Here is a 22,866-nt window from a genome sequence, read left to right as displayed (position 1 = left end):
AGGTGAGTTACTCGACGTAGCACTCCTAGCATCTGATATGCTGGCGGAGCCACTGAGTTTATGTTCAAGGTAGTCAGACAAAAATCAATGTAGTTTTGTGATGAGGAAATAATGTTTCACTGGAGTTCTTTCAGAAAGTAATTTGCAATGATAAATAGGAACTTATGGACTTACTGTACTTAGATTTTCATGATTGTAAATGACTGCATTTACAAGCAGAATTCCTTAGAACGATGGTACTAACAGCCCAGATGCATGTGCTCATCCAAAATGGGGCTTGAATCCCCCGCTATCAACATCCTGGGGCTTACCATTGATCAGAAATAGAACTGGACTAGCCATGTAAATACAGTGGCTACAAGAGCAGGTCAGAGGCTAGGAATCCTGCAGGGACTAACTCAATAGTGCACTGCCCAACCTGTCTGCCATCCTCAAATCACAAATAGGAGTGTGATGGAAAATTCCCCGGTTGCCTGGATGACTGCAGCTCCAACATCGCGAAAGGAACTTGACACCATCCAGGTAAAAATAGTTGGCTTGACTGGCACCACATCAAAATATCCACTCCCTCCATTATGATGCTTGGTCACAGAAGTTTGTACCATCTCCAAGATGCGCCACAAAATTCATGATAGGCCTTAAACAGCACCTTCCAAGCCTACGAACACTATCATCGAAAAGGACAAATGTAGCAGAGATACTACTACTTGCAAGTTCCCTGCCAAGCTACTCACCATCACTGTTAGAAATATAGTGTTTTTTCTTCAAATTGGGCAAAATCTTGGAATTTCCCCTCCCCCCACCCCCCCCAACGCATTGTTGATACATAGACTGCAGTGGTTCAAAAAGCCAGTTCACCACCATCTTCTCAAGAGCAATGAGGGATGGACCATAAATACTGGCCCAACCAGTGATGTTCATATCCCATGAGTGAAGAAGAACAAAGTCTGTCTCGAACCAAACTAACAACGACAGTACAATGGGGAAAAAAATGTGAACTTGTCCTGTTTGATAGGAATGATAAAGCATATTATTTAAATTGCGAGACACCGTAGAGCCCTGAAATGTCGAAAACTCCTGGTGTCCTAATGTATGAATCATGAAAGTTTATGAATAGAATGTTATGATTTATTGCTGGGGTGGGAAATTGAATACAGTTATAGGGAGGTTATGCAGGGCATTGATGAGACCTTGTCTGATGTAATGTGTACCATATTGGTCTACTTATTTAAGGAAGGGTGTATCTACATTGAAAGCACTTCAGCTAAAATTACTACGGAATGAGTGTGTTGTTTGATGAAGAAAAGTTGGACAGGCTGGGCCGGAGTTTACAAGACTTTAGTCTCTTAGTTTTATAAAGATAACTTAATTGAATGCGAGGTCTTGAGGGGTTACAACTTGGTGGATGAAGAAAAAATGTTCTTTCGTGTGGGAGAGTCTAGAACTGGGGATCACTTTAAAAATTATGGGTCATCCATTTAAAACAAATAAGGTAACTTTTTTCCTCACAGCTGGGCAGTGAGTCTTTGGAACACTTTCCCTCAAGAGTACTCAATAAGCAGTCTTTTAATTTTGTTTTGTTTAACTTATTTATCAAAACAACCTGTTCAGAGATGTTATTACACACTTTGGGAGCAGGTGGGGCTTGAACCCATGCCTCTCAATCCAGAGATAGGGACACTACCACTGTGCAACAAGAGGGCTCAAAATATTTTAAGAGATGGAGAGATTCTTATGATGTGGGTGAAAGGTTAGCAGGGGAGTCAATCAGATCAGTCCCTCACTTATTGAATGGCAATGCAAACTCTAGTACCTGCTTATAGTTTGTATATCAAAAACTAAATCCTGGAATATGTGCTATGTATTTCCAAAATAAACTGTTTCTATTTCAGATTTTCAGTAATTACAATTTCTTTGTTTTAGATTTGACTTGTGTTTTGAAATATTTTAACTTTATTCTGCATTTACTGCTCCTTATTGCCATCTGCTGGTAAAGAAAAAATTCTAGCAACAGATTATACAAACACAGGATTCCTACAGTGCAGAAACAGGCCATGAGGTCCATCGAGTCTGCACCAGCCCTTTGAAAAGCATCCCATTAAGACCCATCCCCCTACCCTATCCTCTAGAGCCTCGCATTTCCCATGGCTAATCCACCCAACGTATACATTTTTGGACACTATCAGCAATTTAGCATGGCGAATCCGACTAAACCAAGTAAGGTGGGAGAAATTTGCTTGCGTTGGGTCTGCTTCAGTAAGTTATCCCAATTCCACAAGGAGGCAGTAAGGAAGCCAATGAGGAAATTAAAAGCAAAACAAACAGAACAGATGTTGATTGTGCAGTTAATGATCTCTGGCATGATCCTCCCCCTGGGAATTGATGTAAATCTTTATAAACGGACAATTGTTCCCCAGTGGGTCAATTAATATATATGGTGTACAAAGGCATTGGTATTCTCATTGCAGGTTGTACCACTGGATGCTACCTGCAAGGCCACTGTGGCTTTCTCAAGGAATATTGGCGCATGCAGGTGCATCCCCTGTGACACTCAGGGCCCTGATATCCCAGTGACTCGACTGCACCAAAAACCACATGGAATCCCCATGCAGCTGACTTTGTAGGAATTGACAGGGCAACTGAATTTTTCAATGGGCAACGGTACTGTGCCAGGAACCCTCCAAAAGAGTTTATTAAAATAGAAAGTTTGGAAGGTTCCAACACACTTCAGCTTAAGAGGTACCCAGGAAAAGGTAAAGGATTAAAAATCTGCTCCAACTCCTGGCTAACTACTAAATACCTGAGTCACCACTAGCCTCCTTCAACCACACTTAATATCCTTTAATTCCTGACCCAGCCACTGCCGCTATCACCATCTCTACAGCTGCCCATCCCTGACCTGCTGGAACTGATACATAGACTTCCCCACCCTGCCGTCACATCACCACCATCAGAAATACCTGATTTCTCATTTCCTACACTGCCCTAAGCAACTGTCACCCTCCTCTTTCACCCAATTGGCATTTGACCGACTTAGCACACAAACCCCTCATTTACCATACATACTTACCTTTGCTCAGTTGTTGTCAAAGTGCATTTGGGACCTTTAACTCCTGAAATACAGCAGAAAGTATTGTGAAAAAAAGAGGCATGTCTTGGACTACAACAGTATTGTTTCACTAAGTGAACTTCTCTCTGGCTTCCACCAATAGATGCTTCTGGGACAGACCAGACCCAGAATCTTGACTGGAAAAAAAATCACCAACAGCCAGCTGCTCATCTGGCAAGCAATATCCATAAATTTTATTTAGAGCTGGAGACCAACTCAAGATAAGGATAACTATGAAACTGGAGAACAGCACTAAATATTTCCCAGTCCAGAACGATTCTTTCTAAAGCACTATTGCTTTACTTTTGTCAGCTCTAATTTTGCTAAGACCTGTATGTCATAATTTACCATATAGTCTTTGAAAGTTCATATATATCACCTGAGTTACCCTTATTAATCTCTCCTCCCCTTCAAATAAAATCAATCAAGCTAGTCAAGTACCATTTTACTTTCAGAAATCTGTGGTGTCTTTCAAGGTCTACACCTCCCAAAAGTGCCAATTTATTTTATTGTAGGTTAATGTCTCCAAGTTTCCCCACATTCCATGTTTTACTGACCAGCTGATAATTTTGGGGTTTCTCCCTTCTTTATTGAACAGGTTGTAACATTTGCAAACTCCAGTCCAGTGGCACCTCCCCATTTATCTTTGGAGGATTGGAAAATTTAGTAGCCCCAACCCATGCAGTTTAAACCTTTACTTCTCTCAACAACCTTGGATGTATTTCATTGGATCTGGGTGGCTTTTCTTGTCTTGAGCACTGCCAAACTTTCCAGTATCTTTTTTTGTAACTAATATCACCATAGTTCAACTATTGTCTGCCAATTCTTGACTCTAAATCACCTAAGTCAGATGTCTTTTCAATCTACTGAAATTAACCTTTGCCAACGAAGTATTTTAAGTCTGATTTTTACTTATCACTTCTGATAACTGTTCTAAATCTTATTTCATGATTGCCATTCTTCAAATACTTCTGTAATGAAGCATGTTCTTTTTGCCTTATTTAATTTCTTAGAACCACATCTTGCACTGCTTCCTCCCTAATTGGCTGAAAACAGTGGTCAAAAGTTCTCTTGAACCCAGTTCAGGAATTCTTCCTCCAATTCACCCTTTTACACTGCTGCTGTACCAATCTATTTTAATGTAACTAAGGTCCTCCATTATTATTATTATTAGTTTGTTATTTCATCATCTTCAACCATGAATTTGCTTCTTTAATTTCTTCACATTATTTTCTGGAGTATGATGCATCGCAGTACGACAGCTCCATCATTGTTCTGGTATTTAATGCAAATGTGTTCTGTTACTGACTCCCTGAACAGCATTACCACTTTTCAGAGCTAATAGTTCATTTGAGAACAACTTCAATCCTTCCATTTTTCTTCCTTCTTTTCCTGAACACCTTATAATGAGGAAGATTGAGTTCCCAAATTTCCTCCTCTTCATTGATTCGTGTTTATTTAAATGCCTCTTGATCCAAATCTTCTGGAATTTGTATTGAATACCACTATATTAAAATGGGAATTTAATTCAGGAAGATCAATGGTAGGCCCCACAAAAGGGGGTACTGGCATGCATGCTCTGAAATTGCCAAAGTGAAATGTAATTCTGAAGGAACTTCGGTCTTAAGACGTTAACTGTGTTTTACCTGATATTCCGAGTTTCTCCAGCACTGTTTTTATTTCAGATATTCGGCATGTACAATATTGCAATTTTATTTCAACTTAAATTCTGATAGGTTATTTTCCACTGTCCTGGACCTTGTGCAAAAGTCCCTGATCCTGAGACCAAGATCACAGACTTTAACCACATATCTGGTACTTAGACCAGATATTAAGCAATGGAAATTTCCTGGTTAACTTGAGTGCTCAGCCAGCGTAATTGGACAGTACCACCAATGACTGAACAACTCACCAAAACCTCCCCCACCACTGACTTTACCATTCCCCTAACCCAACAAGCTCTTCAAAACCAGCGTCACCTGCCCAACCCAACCTGACACTTCCACTCCATTCACAAACATGCCAATTCACTCAGTTTCAAAGGCTGGGATTCTATAAAATCTTACAAGCATACGGATTATAGAAACGTACGGCTTCTCTTTGCCCGTCTTCTCTGCTTGAGATCTTCCATGGGTGTGTGCTGGACGGTCAAACAGCAGCCAGGTATTGAATTTGCAGAAAGTATGGACACCAGCAACGCGTGCAGCATCATTTCTTTTTCCCCTAAAATTAACGCGAATTGGACGTTTTGACAGGTCTGCAGGATATGTGGGATTAGACCTGGATCTTCACGCCTTTAGGTAAGGACACACTGTAGCCACCCTTTCTGTGTACGGAATAAGGGCCATCGTAACCCTCGATGCAGTTCAAACTTTTTACATACCTGTCGTTCTCGACCCGCCCATCCCAATTCACTCTGAACCACATTTAAGTAATTGTGCTCTTTAAATAGTGACTTTACCTTGGGACATTTCATTTAATGAACAACACTATATGAATGATGTCACAGAATTTTGCTTTCCCAGTCCGGTGTCGACTCCCTTGATGATTAGTTTGTTTTCAGAACTGTCAGTGATGGAGAAAAAAGTAGGGCAAGCGTACACCCATCGTCTCCAGGCTTGAGAAATGACGAGCATTGGTCTTGTCGCCCGATATGGGAACATTCCTCTGCAGCATTTAACCCGAACACGGGATGTGCCGAGGGGGTGTGGCGAAGCTCAGACGACCCCGCTGGGCTCGTTCCTGAGGTAGTGTCACGTGGTGCTGGGTCACGGTTCTCAGTGTAGGGAGCCGCACGCGCGCGCTCGTTCGCTGGCTGGCTGTTCACTTTACGGCTGGAACGGCAGCTGGAGACTCGGGATTGTGCCCGTGGCGGAAAAGCGTCGACTGTAAGGTATCGCTTTTCTCTCACTAATTTGGTGTTGTATGAGCACGTGCGGTTTTGTTCATCTGAAAGTCGGGATTCATTTCAAACATCGGCGGTTCGTTTTTTTCCGTAGTCCCATTAAATGGTTTGTTTTTTCGGGATCCGTTGCGGATCACTCTAACGTGATGGCGTCGTCCCGCCTCCTTTGTATGTTGACTGGCTCAGTTGTGTCGCAGAAAATGGCATCAGAAGTGGTTTGAGTTCCGTATGGTCAGTTTGGATGTCAATCGATCCCTTGTCGCTTGCTATCATGTTCGGTTGCATTTTAATTTGTAGTGCTGAGGCCTAAACCGGGCTTAAATGGTTTTCTTCACTGTTTTAATACTTCTTGTTGTGGATCTTGTTTTCATTTTGTCTTATTTGCTGCTCCTAATTGCTCGTTGGGCTCAGATTCGGTTCCGTCCTAGTGACGGAATCAGCTCCACAAAAATCAGGTGAGCCTTCCAAGACGTGTGTCAGTTTATTAGTATTGAAAAATCTAAAATTGCTTCTTCAGTTTTTAGCCATCTGCCTTTCTCTGTGACAGTGTGAGCAACTCGTGTAGCCACGTTCATTTTCATCCCGCTACCGAGTAGCCTAGAATAATCTAAAATCTGCACAGAGATTTTTCCCCACATAGGTTGTATCTTGCAATGTTATGTAAACAACGTTCAGAAAAATCCGTTAAAAAATTAAAAGCCAAATAACTAGGTATATAAAATGTATGTGTTATACGTGTAATGTAGTATTTCAAGGCTCTGATTAAATTTTAGGGTGTCATACCTGTTATAAACAATTCTAGTTTGCTCGTAATGACCAATTCTCTCAGCTGTTGTACAGTAATTCTCAGTATTTTAGATTCTCACTTTGCTTTCCTTTAATAATTGCATCATTGTAAATGATGCAGTCCAGATTGCTTTGAGCGTTCAAGGATTAGGAATTAAACTTAGTGTAAATTGGTTTCAAGTGCCATTTTATCAAAGCATTAAATACATATTGTGATGGTGACCTAGCAGCCATTTTGTTGGATGCAAATTTTTGGTTGACTTCTATCTTTTAGCTGGTTTGACTGTTCATCTCAAAGGATTGTTCTGAGCCATATTCTGAAAGCAACGTATGTGACCCTCCCCTGCTCAATACTTATATTGACATTTCTGGATTAAGATGCTTAAATTTTCAAAGTACTTCAAAATTGCTGGAGTCATTTGTATCCTGAATTGTGTTGCCATTTTCCTTTGATCTAAATCCAGATACCTGCTGCCATTGAGTGTGATCAGGCTGATGCGTCAACACTTGTGCACCATGGCCCAGTTACTTTTAGTCAGTCTGGTTTCTTTGTAATACTGTTGATGTTTGGCATCAATTCCTGGAATTTTTGAAAGATCTGTTTTTAAACGACATTATCATACAAATAGTGTCACTTTTTATGAAAGCATAATTTTCTCAAATCTCAATTCATTAAAAATACCATAATCTGTCATGTTGTGTTAATGTGCTTTAGGTGCAGCATGAAGGACTTAACAACAGGGTGATGCTGATGACTTGTACAGTATCCTGGCAGCACATTCCGTATTTAGGAGTAACTGTTGAAAAATGTAAATCCTAATCCACAGTCAACCAGTGACACTCTTGTCCCAGAAATAAATAAAAGTAAAACAAAAACAAAATTATTGGAATAATGATTGATCTGTGGAACAAAAAGAAAAGACTGTAGATCCTGTAAAGGTTTAAGCTGGTCTGCCAACACCTGTGGAAAGGGATATCGTAGGTGAAGCTAAATATAGTCTTCAAGTTGTGGGATTACATACTAGACAATAACCAGACCAAAGAAAGTTCTTAAAGTTTAATGTCAATTTTAAAGATATTCTGCCCTTTTAAAATGTCCAGCATAAAGGCCTTAAATGTATTTTTCTCATGAAAACTGCTTGTGCAATTGCGCGTTGCAATTAGACTCTCTAACCAGTGCTAGTGCATAGTCTTGCTTTTGTTGATCAGGGACACGTGTAATTATGGCATAGTAAATATATATGCTTGTCATTATAAATGTGGGATTAAGATATTTTATAATGGAAAATATCAATAAGTACAAGATTTATAATTCAGAAGTGGTCATGGGTGAAGAAGGCTTTTGGACTGCTTGATTTCATTGGTCAGAATGTTGAGTATTGGAGTTGGGACATTACAGCTGTACAAAATGTTAATGAGACCACATTTTGGGACTTTAGTCAGGTGGGCCAAGGAGTGGCAGATGGAGTTTAATTTAGATGAATGTGAGGTACTGCATTTTGGAAAGTGAAATCAGGACAGGATTTGGTAAGGTCCTGGGGAGTATTGCTGAACAAAGATTCCTTGGAGTGCAGTTTAATAGTTCCTTGAAAGTGGAGTTGCGGGCAGATAGGATAGTGACGAAGGCGTTTGGTATGCTTGCCTTTATTGGGCAGTGCCTTGAGTAAAGGAGTTGTAGGTCATTTTGCAGCTGTATAGGACATTGGTTGGGCCACTTTTGCAATACTGCATTGATTTCTGGTCTCCCTACTAGAGGGCAGATGTTATGAAAGTTGAAAGAGTGCAAAAATTATGTACAAGGATGTTGCCAGGGTTGGAGAGTTTAACTAAAGGGAGAGGCTGAATAGGTTAGGGATATTTTCACTGGAGCATCAGAAGCTGAGGGATAACTTTTATAGAAGTTTATAAAATCATGAGGGTCATGGATAGGGTGAATAATCAAGATCTAGGAGGGGAAAGATTTAAAAGGGACCTAAGGGGCAACTTTTTCACGCAGAGTGTGGTGCATGTATGGAATGAGCTGAGAAAGGATGTGGTGGAAGTTGGTACAATTACAACATTTTAAAAGGCATCTGATGGGTATATAAATAGGAAGGATTAAGAGGGATATGGGGCGAATACTGGCAAATGGAACTATTAATTTAGGATATCTGGTCAGCATAGACAAATTGGATCGAAGGGTCTGCTTCCATGCTGTGCATCTCCGTGACTCTGTGCCGTTCTTGTTGCCCTAATATTGGAAGAATGTTATTAACTAGAAAGAGCGGAGAAAAGATTTACCAGGGTGCTGGTACTTGGACTGGAACGTTTGAGTTATGAGGTTGGATAGGCAGTGACACTTGTTTTTTTTTCCCCTTGAGTGTGGAAAACTGAGGGGTGAGCTTTTATAAAGGTTTTGTAAAATGGTGAGGCGTATTTTTATTCTTTTATTTATTGACAGGATGAAGCGTCACTGACTAGGCAACATTTATTGCTCATCCCTAATTGCCCAGAGGGCACTTCAGAATCAACCACATTGTTGTGGGTCTGGAGTCACGTGTAGGCCAGACCAAGTAAGGATGGAAGTTTCATTCCCTAAAGGACATTAGAACATATTAGGACGTATGTAAGGTAGATAGCCAACAGCTTTTCCCCGTGGTAGGGGAGCTGAAAACTAGAGGGCGTGGGTTTAAGGTGAGAGGGGAGAGATACAAAAGGGTCCAGAGGAGAAATCCTCTGAGGGTGGTAAGTTTCTGAAACAGGCTCTTAGAGGTAGTGTTGGAAATGAGGACAATTTTGTCATTTAAGAAACATTTTAGATTGATACGTGGATTGGATTGGTATGGAGAGATACAGACCAAAGTTGGCAAGTGGGACTCGTTTACTTGTGAAAACTGGATAGCACAGACAAGTTGGGCAGAAGGACCTGTTTCTGTGCTGTAGACCTGTATGACTAATTAAGCAGTGTTCCTCAATGTTGACTTTTCATGTATTATTTCTTAACATTTTTACAAAAATCAATTCTGGAGCAGAATTTCGCTTTATTTAGTGTGATGGTTCAACTGAACAACCAAGACACTGTGGATGGCAGTGTGATGGAAAGAAATAATGATGTGAACTTTTTGCCACAGTGTGTTAAATATTAAGTTGAGTGTCATTTTTCATTCTTTCCACCCCCCCAAAACCCCGGTTAAGTATTCAGTCTACGGAATTGTATTAATAAGTTATTGACCATTTGCCAAGATTTCATAATTAGTATATAATTGAGGAGCCTCTGGATCCAGATGACAAAAGGCCTGTTTACCAGCAGTTGAATTTAGTGTGTTTCATTCCTCATAAGAGGGAAAATGTAATCTTTTAAGAGATCACGGTCTTGTATTTGAGAATCTTTTGTGCATTTCTTGGAAGGTACATTGCATTGAGCTTTAGAATTCCTTAACAACTAAACAGGTTTCTGAATGGTGTCATAAAAAATTTCCTCACTGTCCACTCCACTGTATGATAGCAGTGTGTTGGCCCTGCAGCTACTAAGATGATTGCTTGATTGCTTTCCAACTGCTTTTTCTCAGCAGAGGGCACATAGTGACAAAGCAATTATCCTGTCGTAGTGAAAGGGCATGTTATTTGCTGATAGTAGCCAATTGCTTTCATTTTCAAAGGGCAGTTATTCACTATTGGGAAAAACATGTTCTCACAACCTAGAAAGTCAAATCCATGTTGTGATCAGCTGTCTAGAGGTGTTTTAGTATCTGGAAAATTGATGGAAAATTGCTGGAAAATGGGAGTAGATCAGTTCAGCAGTTGTTTTTGATTTTTTTTTTCCTTTATTCATTCACGGGATGAGGGCGTCGCTGACTAGGCCAGCATTTATTGCCCATCCCTAATTGCCCAGGAGGCAATGCTGTGGGTCTGGAGTCACATGTAGGCCAGACCAGGTAAGGATATGCAGTTTCCTTCCCTAAGGGACATTAGTGAACCAGATGGGTTTTTCCGACAATTGGCAATGGATTCATTGACTCATCATTAGACTCTTAATTCCAGATATTTATCAAATTCAAATACCACCATCTGCCGTAGTGGGATTCGAACACAAGCTCCCAGAACATCAGCTGGGTCTCTGGATTAACAGTCCAGCAATAATACCACTCGGCCATTGCCTCCCTCATGGCACAGGCATGATGGATTGAAGGGCCTGTTTTGTGCTAAAGAAATTCATGATTCTTTGGTTTCTAAGTTCAAGTGACTGACCCTTAACATACAGCAGATGGCTGTGTTTTAAGGTCAATGCCACCACTAAGTGGAGTACCACATTAATTAGAGTATTTCAGGGCTATGTCATGACTGAAAATGCTGCAAACATTTGAAATGTTTAAACAACTCCAGTAATTAGAATTCATAGGAACATGTAAACAAGGAGCAGGAGTATGCTACTTGGCTCCTTGTGCATGCTCTGCTGCTTAATGAGGTTGTGATTGATGTTTTTGCAATCATAAATCCATATCATCCTGCCTTGTTGACCGTTCACCCTCTTAGCTATCAAGAAACTATTCACCTCTGCATTAATAATTGTCAAGAATTCAGCTTCCATGTCCTGTTCAGGGCAAATGTTCCAAAGACTCTGAATTCTCTGGGAGGAGAAGCTTCCATCTTATCAGTTGTAAAGGGTGACCCCTTATTTTTAAACTGTGAATCCTAATTTAAATTCATTCATAACAAGAAGCACTCTCTTTACATCTGCTTTGTCAAGACCCCCCAGGATCTTGTGCTTAATAAAATTGTTATTATTCTAAATTTCAGTAGATACAAGTCTAGCCAGTCGAAACTTCCCTCATAAGAAACCCACTTGTTCTAGGTATTAGTCTAATAAATGTTCTCTGAACTGCTTCCAATGTATTTGCACCCTTCTGTAAATAAGATAGTTGATATTACACACAGTACCCTAGATGTGGTTTCACTCGTACCCTGTATAACTAAAATATAAATTCCTATTTTGTATTTAATTTTGCCTCACAACAGACTAGAATATTGTATTCACTTTCCTAGTTACTTGTTGCACACTAGCCATGTACAGTTCATGCACCAGGTCATCTAGATCCTTTGCATCTTAGAACTCTGCAGGAATGTCTTGCCATTTAGGTAATGGGGCTGCTGTTTTGTTTCCCCTGCCAAGATGAATAAGTTCACATTTCCTCACATTTTCATTAGCCCAGACCTTCGAGTACTCACTTAGCTGATCTGTTTCTCTTTGTAGCTGCCTTCTGTCCTCTTCACCACTCACTTTAATACCAACCTTTGCATCATCAACAAATTTGACAAACATACCTTCCATCTGTTCAGCCAAGTTGTAGAAATAACGGAAACAGAATTTGGCCCTTCAAGTCTGCTCCTCCATTCAATTTGGTCTTGGCCGATTATCCAACTGAATGTTGGAATCCAACTGAATGGCCTATTTCCCCTGCCATCCCCATTAGTATCCTTTTGGTCGCTTTTAGCCGCAAGTGCTATTTACAGCTGCTTTGTGTAGTAGAGAATTCTACATGCTCACGACTGTATGGGTGAAAGCATTTTTCCATATCTCGGTCCTAAATGGCTTAGCCCATTGCAGTTAGACTGTGACCCCTGGTTCTGAATTCCACTGCCACCAGGAATATCCTCCTGCATCTAGCCTGCCTAGCCCTGTTAGGATTTTATAGGCCTCTGAGGTTACGCGGGCACACAGAAGTGCACACGCATGGGTGCACACATGGACGCGTTCCTGTAGTATCCCACTCAACACTGTTTGCCGTTCACAAAAAAGATCAGTTTATTCCTAATGTCTATTTCCTGTGTGTCAAGCAGTTTTCTACCCATGTCAGCACACTAACTCCAATCCTATGTGCCTTAGTTTTACGTGCTAACCTTTTGTGAGATTTTGTCAATAGCCTTCTGAAAGTCCAGAGAAATCATGTCAACTGGCTGCACCTCAACAATTCTGTTACATTCTCAAAGAATTTCAGTAGATTTGTCAAGCTTGCTATCCCTTTCATAAATCTGTGCCAACTCCATGTTCAATGTCCGTGTTCATTCCTGCCACTGTTTTGCTCAGCTGTTAAATCTTTTAGAATGGACTCTAGCATTTTCCCCATGATTAACATCAGGTTGACCGGTCTACAGTCAGGTTTCTTTCTTCCTTTTTGAAGAGTGGGCTTACATTAACCACACTAGTCCTTAGGTGAAGGTAGATAAATCACCAACCAAGTTATGCCCCAAGTTCTGAGGAAATAGCTGAGGCGATTGTGGAGTTATTGGTGATCTTTTACGAGTCACTGGATTGAGGGAGGGTCCCAGAGGAATGGAAAATAGCCAATTCTCAGTTCATACCATTGTAATTTCCTATGTTTAGATTCGGGACTCTAGTCTCACACCCAACTATGTTGCTCCATCTTGATAGGGAATTCTCTCCCAAGAAACCTTGTACAAGTAGATTGCCAATTTTTCTTTTCTCATTGCACAGTACCCAGCATAGGATGGTCTTCTTTCTAGTTGGGTCTTTGATGTATTTGTCCCAAAAAACATCCTATATACGGTCCACAAATTCCTCTTTTGGAGTCATAGAGTCCGACATTCACACAGCATGAACAGAACCTTCAGTTCAACTCGTTCACGTCACCTAGATTACCAAAGCTAACCTAGTCCCTCTATTATTGCTGATTTGGTTTGCGCAATCTAAGTCACCCAAAAGTGCAGATGTTCTTTAATTGCATGCATTTCTAATTTCTTGTTTAATGCCATTTCCAGCATTCTGCAGTTTGAGGTCTCTCTACAAGAGACATTTTGCTCTTCCTTATAGGCCAGCACAGTGGCTCAGCGGTTAGCACTACAGCCTCACAGCACCAGGGACCCGGGTTTGATTCCACCCTCGGGTGACTGTCTGTGTGGAGTTTTCACATTCTCCCCGTGTCTGCGTGGGTTCCCTCCGGGTGCTCCAGTTTCCTCCCACAGTCCAGGCTAGGTGGATTGTGTGGGTTTTAGGGGGATGGGTCTGAGTGGGATGCTTCAAGGGGCGTTGTGGACTTGTTGGACCGAAGGGCCTGTTTACACACTGTGGGGAATCTAATCTAATCTAAAACCCCCATTAATGTTTTTTGCCACTTGGTATTTCTCATCTCTACCCACATCCTAGAAATACAAAATTCCTGTTTAATTAATGTGTCGTCTCGTTTTATGTTTCATTACTAATTCTCCAACGCTGTCTGTATAGGGCCATTACTCACTTTGTCAACTGTTTTGCTTTTTAAAAATATTTTAATTCTTGCAATCTGCTTTTTATGGTTCTACTTAACTTTCTCCTTTTTTTTTCTCCTTTATTTGTACACTCTTCCTGTATTTATCTTGTGTTCAAACTTATGACCTGTCATCTTGTGCAATTTAATGCTATCTCTTTAAGTTTGGTACTGTCTTTAATTTTTTTCTTGTTAATCATCAGTTCTGGGTCTGTTCCATCTCTATTGACCTATCCTTCACTGTAGTTTATCACTTCACAGTTTTCATGCCTTTTTTTGACAGTTTAAAGCATTTCCTGCCCCTAAAATACAGTGTAAATTTCAATCATACAATTGATGCTTCTACCTAGGGAAGCCTTCACTACGAATTCACTCATTAACCCTATCTCATTTCATATTACCAGATCTAGTATAATTTGCTTTCTGGTTGGTTGCAGAATGTGCTATTTTAAGAAATTACTTCAAACGTATTTGTCATGTGGGCTACATTTTCTCACCTGGTTTTTCCATTTAATGGGGGTTGTAGAGAGACCTCAAACTGTAGCTGGGGTGGCAGGATGCTGGAAATGGCGTTAAGGTTTTTAGCAAAGATTTGTAGCTCAGGTTGTGAGGTGAGGTTGTTGTCTTGCTCGCCGCGCTGGCTTATTTTCATTCAGACGTTTTGTCACCAGGCTAGGTAACGTCATTAGTGAGGCCTCCGATCTTCATGAGAGAACAAGCCAGCTCAGCGATCAAGTCAACAACCTTTTCCAGTCTTGATATCGATTTCAAAACTCCATTAACATTATGTCTTTCTGAGAAGCTCCTGTTGCTTTTCTCTTTTCTTGTTCTACCTTCATTTACTGTTTGGGGGTCTACCTAATTAACCTGATCAGAGATGCTCATAGATATTCTGGAGCAAGTGGGACTTGAACTTGAGTCTCCTGGTTCAGGGGTAGGGACACTACTACTGCACCACAAGAGGGGCATCTATGCAGTGCTCCCACAACTGACGACTTGTCTTTGTCATTTTGTCTTTTCTATCTCTTTCTATGTCTTAGACTTGAGTCACCCTGTCTATAGTGCAGATAACTTCATTAATTAACCACGCCTTTTCTTTCCCTAGCTTCCTGCTCCATGCTAAATGTCTTGTACCCTTCAAGATTCAGATACCAGTCCATGTTACAAGAACAGAAAATGCTGGAGAAACTCAGCCGGTCTGGCAATATCTGTTGAGAGAAAGCAGAGTTAACATTTTGAGTTCAGTGACAGTGCAGTGTTTGGAAAGATAGGAGGGATGGAAAAGGTGGTGGGTTAGCAGAAATCAAATGAAGACAGTTGTGAGAGACCATCCGGGTGTGGATGACGTAGAGTTCATATGGGCTGAAGTTTAAAAAATAATAAGTGAAAGAAGACATTGGTAGAAGTAGTATACAGACCCTTGGACTGTAAGCACTCTATTGATAAATAGCTTTTACTCCCAATAATAGGAGCATGCAAAAAGAATAGAACAACTATTTGTGACTTTAATGCAATGTTGATCGGGCTAATCAAACTGGAAAAGATAAGCTACAACTTTAGGGATAGATTCATAGAGCAATATGTCAGGGAACCACCAGAGAACTATTTGGATTTGGTATTGGGTAATAAATGACCTCCTGAGAAAAAGCACGAATAACAGTAAGCAAGCAGTGGTAGACATTTAAGGAGATAATTCATGACTCTTGGCAAAAATATGTTACAGAAAGGAGGAAAGATCCTAAGGGATAACGATAGCGAACTAAGGTTTTGCAGGAGAGTATTAAACTGAAAGAAAAAAGCATATAACAGAAAATCAAAATTAGTGGTAGCCCCAAAGACTGGGACAAATTCAGGATCCAGCAAAGGAGAACTTAAAAAGATAATGGAGGTTGGAAATAAATTAAGGGCAAACTATTGAATATAAAAACTGAAATAAGAGCTTGATATAAAAAGGGAGACAGGTCACAGTGGATATACAAATGTGGGGAGACTGTTTTGGGAAATAAGAAACTGGCAGAGGGGTTGAACAGATATTTTGCATCAGCCTTTATGAAAGAAAATACTTGAACACACCACTAATAGTAAAGAATGCAGTGAAGGAATTAAGTGCCATTGCTATCACTTGAAAAATGGTAATATACTAATGGACCTAAAGGTTGATGGACCTAAGTCCCTTAGTCCTGATACTTATATTCTGGAATTCTAAAAGAAGTACAAAAAGAGATAATGAATGGAGATCAGAGATAATGGGAACTTGCAGATACTGGAGAATCTGAGATAACAAAGTATGGAGCTGGATGAACACAGCAGACTAAGCAGCATCTTAGGAGCACAAAAGCTGAAGTTTTGGGCCTAGACCCTTCATCAGAGAAGGGGGATGGGGAGAGGGTTCTGAAATAAATAGGGAGAAAGGGGGAGGTGGATCGAAGATGGATAGGGGAGAAGATAGGTGGGGAGGTAGGGAGGAGATAGGTCAGTCTGGGGAGGATGGACAGGTCAAGGGGCGGGATGAGGTTAGTTGGTAGGAAATGGAGGTGCGTCTTGAGGTGGGAGGAGGGGCTAGGTGAGAGGAAGAACAGGTTAGGGAGGCGGGGACGAGCTGTGAATGAATTGGTTGTAATTTTGCAAAAATCCATGGATTCTGGAGAAGTACCAGTGGAGTGGAAAACTGCTAATATAATACCACTATTCAAAAACAGTGGGAAGCAAAATGCAGGTAACTGATTTAGCTTAACATTTATTGATGGAAAAGTATTGGATTTAGTTATTAAGGAAGTAACAGCTGAAAATTCGAGAAGTTATAATTTAATAAAACAGAGTCAGCTGGCTTCATGAAAGAGAAATTGTCTGACTGATTCCTGGTGTTTTAAAGAAGATCAATAGATTGATTGAGCGGATCCAGTACATGTGTTGTGTTTGGACTTCGAGAATGCATTTGACAAGGTACCTCACAAAGGGTTAAGTCACAAGGTAAGAGCCTGCAATGTTGGTGGTAGTATATACACATGGAGAGAAAATTGGCTAATGGGGTAGGATATAGTGATTGTATCAAGGGTTTTTTTTTTCAGGTGAGTGACCCGTGACCAGTGGAATTCTATAGGGATTGCAGCTGCTTTTAATATATATTAAAGATCTCGATGAAGGAAACAAATGCATTGTAGCCAAATTTGCAGATGGTGCAAAATAGGTGGAAAGGCAGTTTGGGAAGGAGATGAAAACAGATCAGAGAGAGATTGGGTTAAGTAAGTGGGCAAAAATTTGGCAAATGGAGTATAATGTGAGAAATTGTGAAGTTGTTCTTTTTTTTGAAGGGAGAACAAAAGAAAAAAATATTATTTAAAAGGAGACTAACTGCAGAAAACTGCAATGCAATGGGACTTGGCTGTACTGGTGCACAAAACCCAAAGCTAGCATGCAGATGCAGCAGGTTAATGGAATGTTGGCCCTTATTCAAGCAGTTGGAGTATAAGGGAAGCCTTCCTGCAACTGTGGGAGATGCTGGTGAGACCATATTTGAGGTATGATGAGCAGTTTTGAAGGTGGTTCATTAGAAGGTTCACTGGGATGATTCCTGGTATAGAAGAATTGTCTCATGGGCAAAGGTTAAATTCGTTGATATTCTATTCATAGGAGTTTGAGGAATAAGCGGTGATCTCATTGGTGGAATGCCTCCATTTTGTCCAGAAGTTTTGGTTGCTTGTCATTTTAATTTTGTATTTTACTTCTATGCTGAACATTGTGCCCATGTTCTGTGAACTCCATGCAAGCTGAAGGGCATTATTGTATTTTTCAACTTGGCACTTCCAACAGTCTTCTAGGCTGAATGTTGAGTTTGAAGTTCAAATGTGACCTCTGCCTTCAGTTTAGGTGGTTTTGTCTTTTTTCCCTTTTTTGTTGTGCTATGTTGACTATGTCTTGTTTCCTAATCCCTTTTAATTTTTTGTCTCACCTTCAGATGGTTACAGCAAATCATGCCTCATTTGAATACCATCTTTGAATCTTCGTTATACTTATTGCCACTTTTTTTTTGTCTTTTGCAACATGAAATCTTTTTTTATTTCCATCTTCCCTGGTCTTCACCCTAACTCAGGTAATCTTTATTTTTCCTACCTCCCCAAAAACATAACCCACAGAACACCGCCCCCACCCCACCGGTTCCCATCCCCACCCCAACCTTGTGCAGACTTAAATTCTAAAACCTCTTTCCTGTTCAGTTCTCATGGAAGGTAATTGACCTGAAATGTTATCTTTGTCCACAAATGCTGCTTTATCTGCTGATTTTTTTTTTTCTTCTTCCTTTCCCCCCCCCCCCCCCCCCCCAAGTATGTTTGTCCTTATTTCAGGTTATTCATGTGATTTTGAAAAACCATTTTGCAGTTTAGGCATATGAATGCAGCTAGCCTCCTTTGCATTAGGATTTGGAGAAAATGAACTAAGTTGTGTGGAAAGAAAGGGTGAATGTATTAGTTTGACAAAAAGCAGTGGATTTCACACACTTGCATCATTGAAGTTTCACTTCACCTGATGACGGAGCAATGCACTGAAAACTTCTTGTTTCAAATAAACCCGTTGGAGTATAACATTGTGTTATTTGACTTTGGATGTTAGAAATTGGCACATTGTGGAGGCCATCTTGGAATTGGAATTTGTGATCTGATCCACACTGATTTCCGTTTTCACAGATCTTGTGATAGCTGCAGCCTCTATTTGATTGGATTTGAACTGATTGAAGAATCTCATCTTTGGCTGTTCAGGGTAATTCTTCAAACGGATCATGAATGTCGATTGGATGGTTAAGACACTTAGAACGTTCTCAGAAAAGAAAAGACTGTGTTTTGCTTTCATGATGAATGTTTAGGATAGGTCATGATTTAGTGTGAGATTTAAGTTACAGTGGAAACTCTGTTATCCACTCTGTAATTTTCATGAGTGCCATAACATATTGAGTAATTAGCAGAGCTCCTAAATGCAATGTTCAAGATGTTAAGTGGAGCATCCTACTAAATTCCACAGTCTGCTTACAACTCTCACTTCGAAGACAAGAAAACACAATCAATACCATACTCCAGAACATCAGGCAAAAGGTCTTTCCAAGCTCAGTGAAGCTCAGGATCTTTGTGATTGTTGATGGTCAGTATAGCCAATAGTAATGCTTTAGTACAGTACAGAGGAGCAGTGCATTGTTGAAGGTCATGTTTTTGTTTGAGAATGTGAACTCTACTTGTCGAGGTAAACCTAAAACTCAGTGGTACTAGTCAAAGAACAGCAGCAGAATTTTTTTGCACTATCTTAACTAATTATCTTCCAACATAACCATAAACCAGAAACAATTAATGAATCTTTATCTAATAATTCTTCTTAAAGAATCATGTTATTGACACATGGAATGATCCTTTTGCTTTAGTGATCATAATGACTATCAAAATTAGTCATTGTTCCATTCCATGAAGTAGTCCTGAGGAAACTATATAAATGCAATCCTTTCTTCCTCAGCTTTCACAGCAATGAATTTTAAATTTGATTGGTACTTTCTACATGATGAACATGCAACTCTTATTTAGTCCTTCATTGTATTGATTGGATCTGAGAATTGTAATTTTAAATCCAACTATAAATCTTGTTTTAAGTAAGCTATGATTATTTCTTATATGTAAACACAAGAGTACCAGAGGAATTACTGCAACCATTGAAACAATACTTTTCTGACACCATTGCAGTGTTAATTACATTTGGTTTGCACAAAACAATTCAACCGTTCTTTATTTGGAAAAGGAAGATTGAGTTTATTCCGATATAGTAGTCAATTGTTAGCTACATTTTTTTGCATGTCTTCATTTAAGTGAGCTTTGTTGTAAGGTGGAGCTTTTAGTTGAATGACATTTGTAAGATTTGTGTAAGATAATCCAGGAAACCACATTTATTCACAGATGATAATTTAGTGGGAGGAATGGAGTTTGAAAATTAGTTGTTTAAAACACAAAAATCACCATGAGCTGAGGAGGTTCTTTTGCCAATTTATTCATGGGATGTGGCACCGCTGCCATGACAGCCTTTGTTGCTTATCCTAATTTTCCTTCGTGAACCATTCCAGTTTGTGTGGTATCGGTAAAAGCCCAAAGAACTGCAAGCTGGAAATCGGAAACGAAAACAAGAACCCCAGAAGGGGTCAATGGACCGATTACATTAACTCTGATTTCTCTCAACAGATGCTCATCACGTGTGCACGCTTTCAGTACTCTGTTAACTTGGTAGGAAGTTGGGTGTGATACTCTAATGCAGGAAGGGGAGAGTATTCTATCTGTGCTCCTGAGATGCTGCTTGGACTGCTGTGTTCATCCAGCTCCACACTTTGTTATCTTGGATTCTCCAGCATCAGCAGTTCCCATTATCACAGTGTTCCATCATACCTGATTTTTGACTTATTGCTTGTGGAAAGTGTTTGTGAGACACTTACTGCAGAATACCCAGTCTTTGACCAGGCTAGAGTATTTAAATGGCTGATCCAGTTCACTTCCTGGTCATTGGTGATGTCTTCAAATGGAATATCAAGGAACTTGTTAGATTCTCTCCTTTTGGAGGTGATCATTGACTGTCACTAATGAAGTGTGAATGTTGTTTGCTACTTACCAGCTTCAGCTTCATTGGTGCTACATCTTCCTAAGCACGGGCACACTAAGCTTCATTATCAGAGGAATCGTGAATGGAACTGAGCATTATAATCACCAGCACAATCATGACTTCTAAGCTTAGAATGGAGGACAGATAAGCAGCTGATGATGATTTGGGTCTGGTACACTATTTCGGGACTTCGTGCAATGTTGTCCTGAGGCTTGCAACTATCATGAACATGTTCAACCAATGGAAAATTTACTTCCAGTTTCTATTTAACTTTGATTTTACTAGGGCTTCCTGATGACCTGCTAAGTCAAATATGGCCTTTGTTCCAAGGACCTTCTTTAAATATGGCATTTGATTCATATTTTCATATTTGAATCAAGGGTGCTGTCAACCCTGGAGTCATTTGGACAAGTTGTCCATGTTTTTAAGCTTCTGACCATCTATCAGGCTATTAGGAAAGAATAACTACTGCAACAAATCAGCAAAATGCAGTTGAAAACACTTGCACTTAGCAACTATAAAACTCTTGAAAATCTAAAGATCTCAATTATCTCTACAGACCAAAACGTAATGATGCCAACATCTTGCATGCAACTGCTGAGAAATCTGGTAAGTCATAGAATCATTTCCATATTCTTCCAAAAATATAAATAGGTAATATTGTAAAGTTCATAGTTCATTATAACAAGCATGCATATATAAGTTAGAGGTTTTGCAAATGCTTTAGCAATATCCTGTAACTTTGCGTATAATTGCTGGTAAGTCAGTGATTTTACTTCATCTGCAAGAATTACTTTAAAATAAATTAATTTACAATTTAAAACCAAGATAATTTTTTTTAACAGATGCAGCTTGGTCCAAGTAAAAGCTACACCCTGTCAATGTATGGAGGAGACTTCTAACACCGATGTTGAAGGCTCCCTACAAAGTGATAATCATCCAAAGTGTCACAGTTCAAATAGGCAGCCTGACTGCCTAGTAAGGAAAACATTTCTCCAGTGAGCAGAATCAACGTGAAGCTTAGTCTGCAGTGAAAGCTGAATTAGTTCCTCTTTTTCTGTTAAGCTGAAGGATTCAAGCTAACAAGGGAGACAAAACAGGGCAAAAACAAAAAGGATAATGCCATACTTAGATTTTCCACGCTTGAAGCAGGAATCTCGGCTGCTTTGTTTCTGATGTTGAGGAAAAATGAGTTTAAGGATTCTTTTATTCAATATAAGAATAAGGGAAAAAGATTTGGGATAATATATTTGGACATTAGTTAAGGATACCAGCAGTTGTAACGAGAAGTAAGAAGCTGGGGATGAAATACTCACAATCAAAGTATGAACGCTTTCTTGTGTGCTTCCTAGGATTCAGAAAGGGGAATAAAGCCTGTCCCAGTCTTTGCCCGGTCCTCCCAGTCTTTGCCCGGTCCTAACAAAAGTACTTTGCAGCCAATTGACTTGTTTTGCTATATCGTTACTGTTCTTAATAACGTACTAATGATCACCAGTTTGCACATGGCCAGTTCTTACAGCAAGTGATCAAGGGAGACATTGCCCAAATTTCTTGTGACACAGTTGACCTGGGTTGTTTTTTGCTTGTTGCCATTTTTTGGCATGTAAAAACTGATGTAAATTAAGTGCAAATGTCTATTGTATCCTATTCCGGAGACCATCGGGCTTTTTCCTAAAATGATGTATTCCTTCAGAAAATAAAGACTTAATTATTTTGTTGTTCAGTTGAATGTTTTTGTGAAATGCATAATGAAGTGGATTAGTGTTGTCCACTTGAAATTATTGCTCAGTCTTGATTGAAGGTCTTTTTCAAAGATCAAAACAATCCTGTGCAGCTCAAAAGCTTACAACTATTGTGTTTCATCTTATTTTACTATCAGAAGTGGTGAAAGTTGACATGCATTCCATGTTTGCTGTATTTTGATTTACTAACCACTTTGCAATGCTGTCATGATATACACAACAAAGTAATGGAATATAAATTTTATTCCTAATCGTTCATGTTTGACATTGCATTGGACAACTGAAACACAACATCTGAATACTTGACAGCAACAGTTCTGGCTATTTGCTAGTCTGATTTGAATCAGAACTTGCATATTAATGGAGATATGTAGTAACTGCAGACGCTGGAGAATCTGAGATAACAAGGTGTAGAGCTGGATGAACACAGCAGGCCAAGCAGCATCAGAGGAGCAGGAAGGCTGT

General features: G+C 39.8%; 1 long non-coding RNA gene across 1 annotated transcript; it reads left to right on the top strand.

The window, feature by feature from the left end:
• The first annotated feature begins 5,889 nt into the window (after window positions 1–5,889).
• Window positions 5,890–22,382, top strand: LOC132209772 (uncharacterized). The gene is made up of 3 exons (XR_009445851.1): window positions 5,890–6,002; window positions 21,219–21,268; window positions 21,505–22,382. It is a non-coding gene; the product is annotated as an uncharacterized LOC132209772 (long non-coding RNA).
• Window positions 22,383–22,866: the final 484 nt, after the last annotated feature.

The sequence above is a fragment of the Stegostoma tigrinum genome, chromosome 6 (genome assembly GCF_030684315.1).
Source record: "Stegostoma tigrinum isolate sSteTig4 chromosome 6, sSteTig4.hap1, whole genome shotgun sequence".
NCBI classification, from domain to species: Eukaryota; Metazoa; Chordata; class Chondrichthyes; order Orectolobiformes; family Stegostomatidae; genus Stegostoma; species Stegostoma tigrinum.
This window is presented reverse-complemented; position numbering and strand designations above follow the sequence as displayed.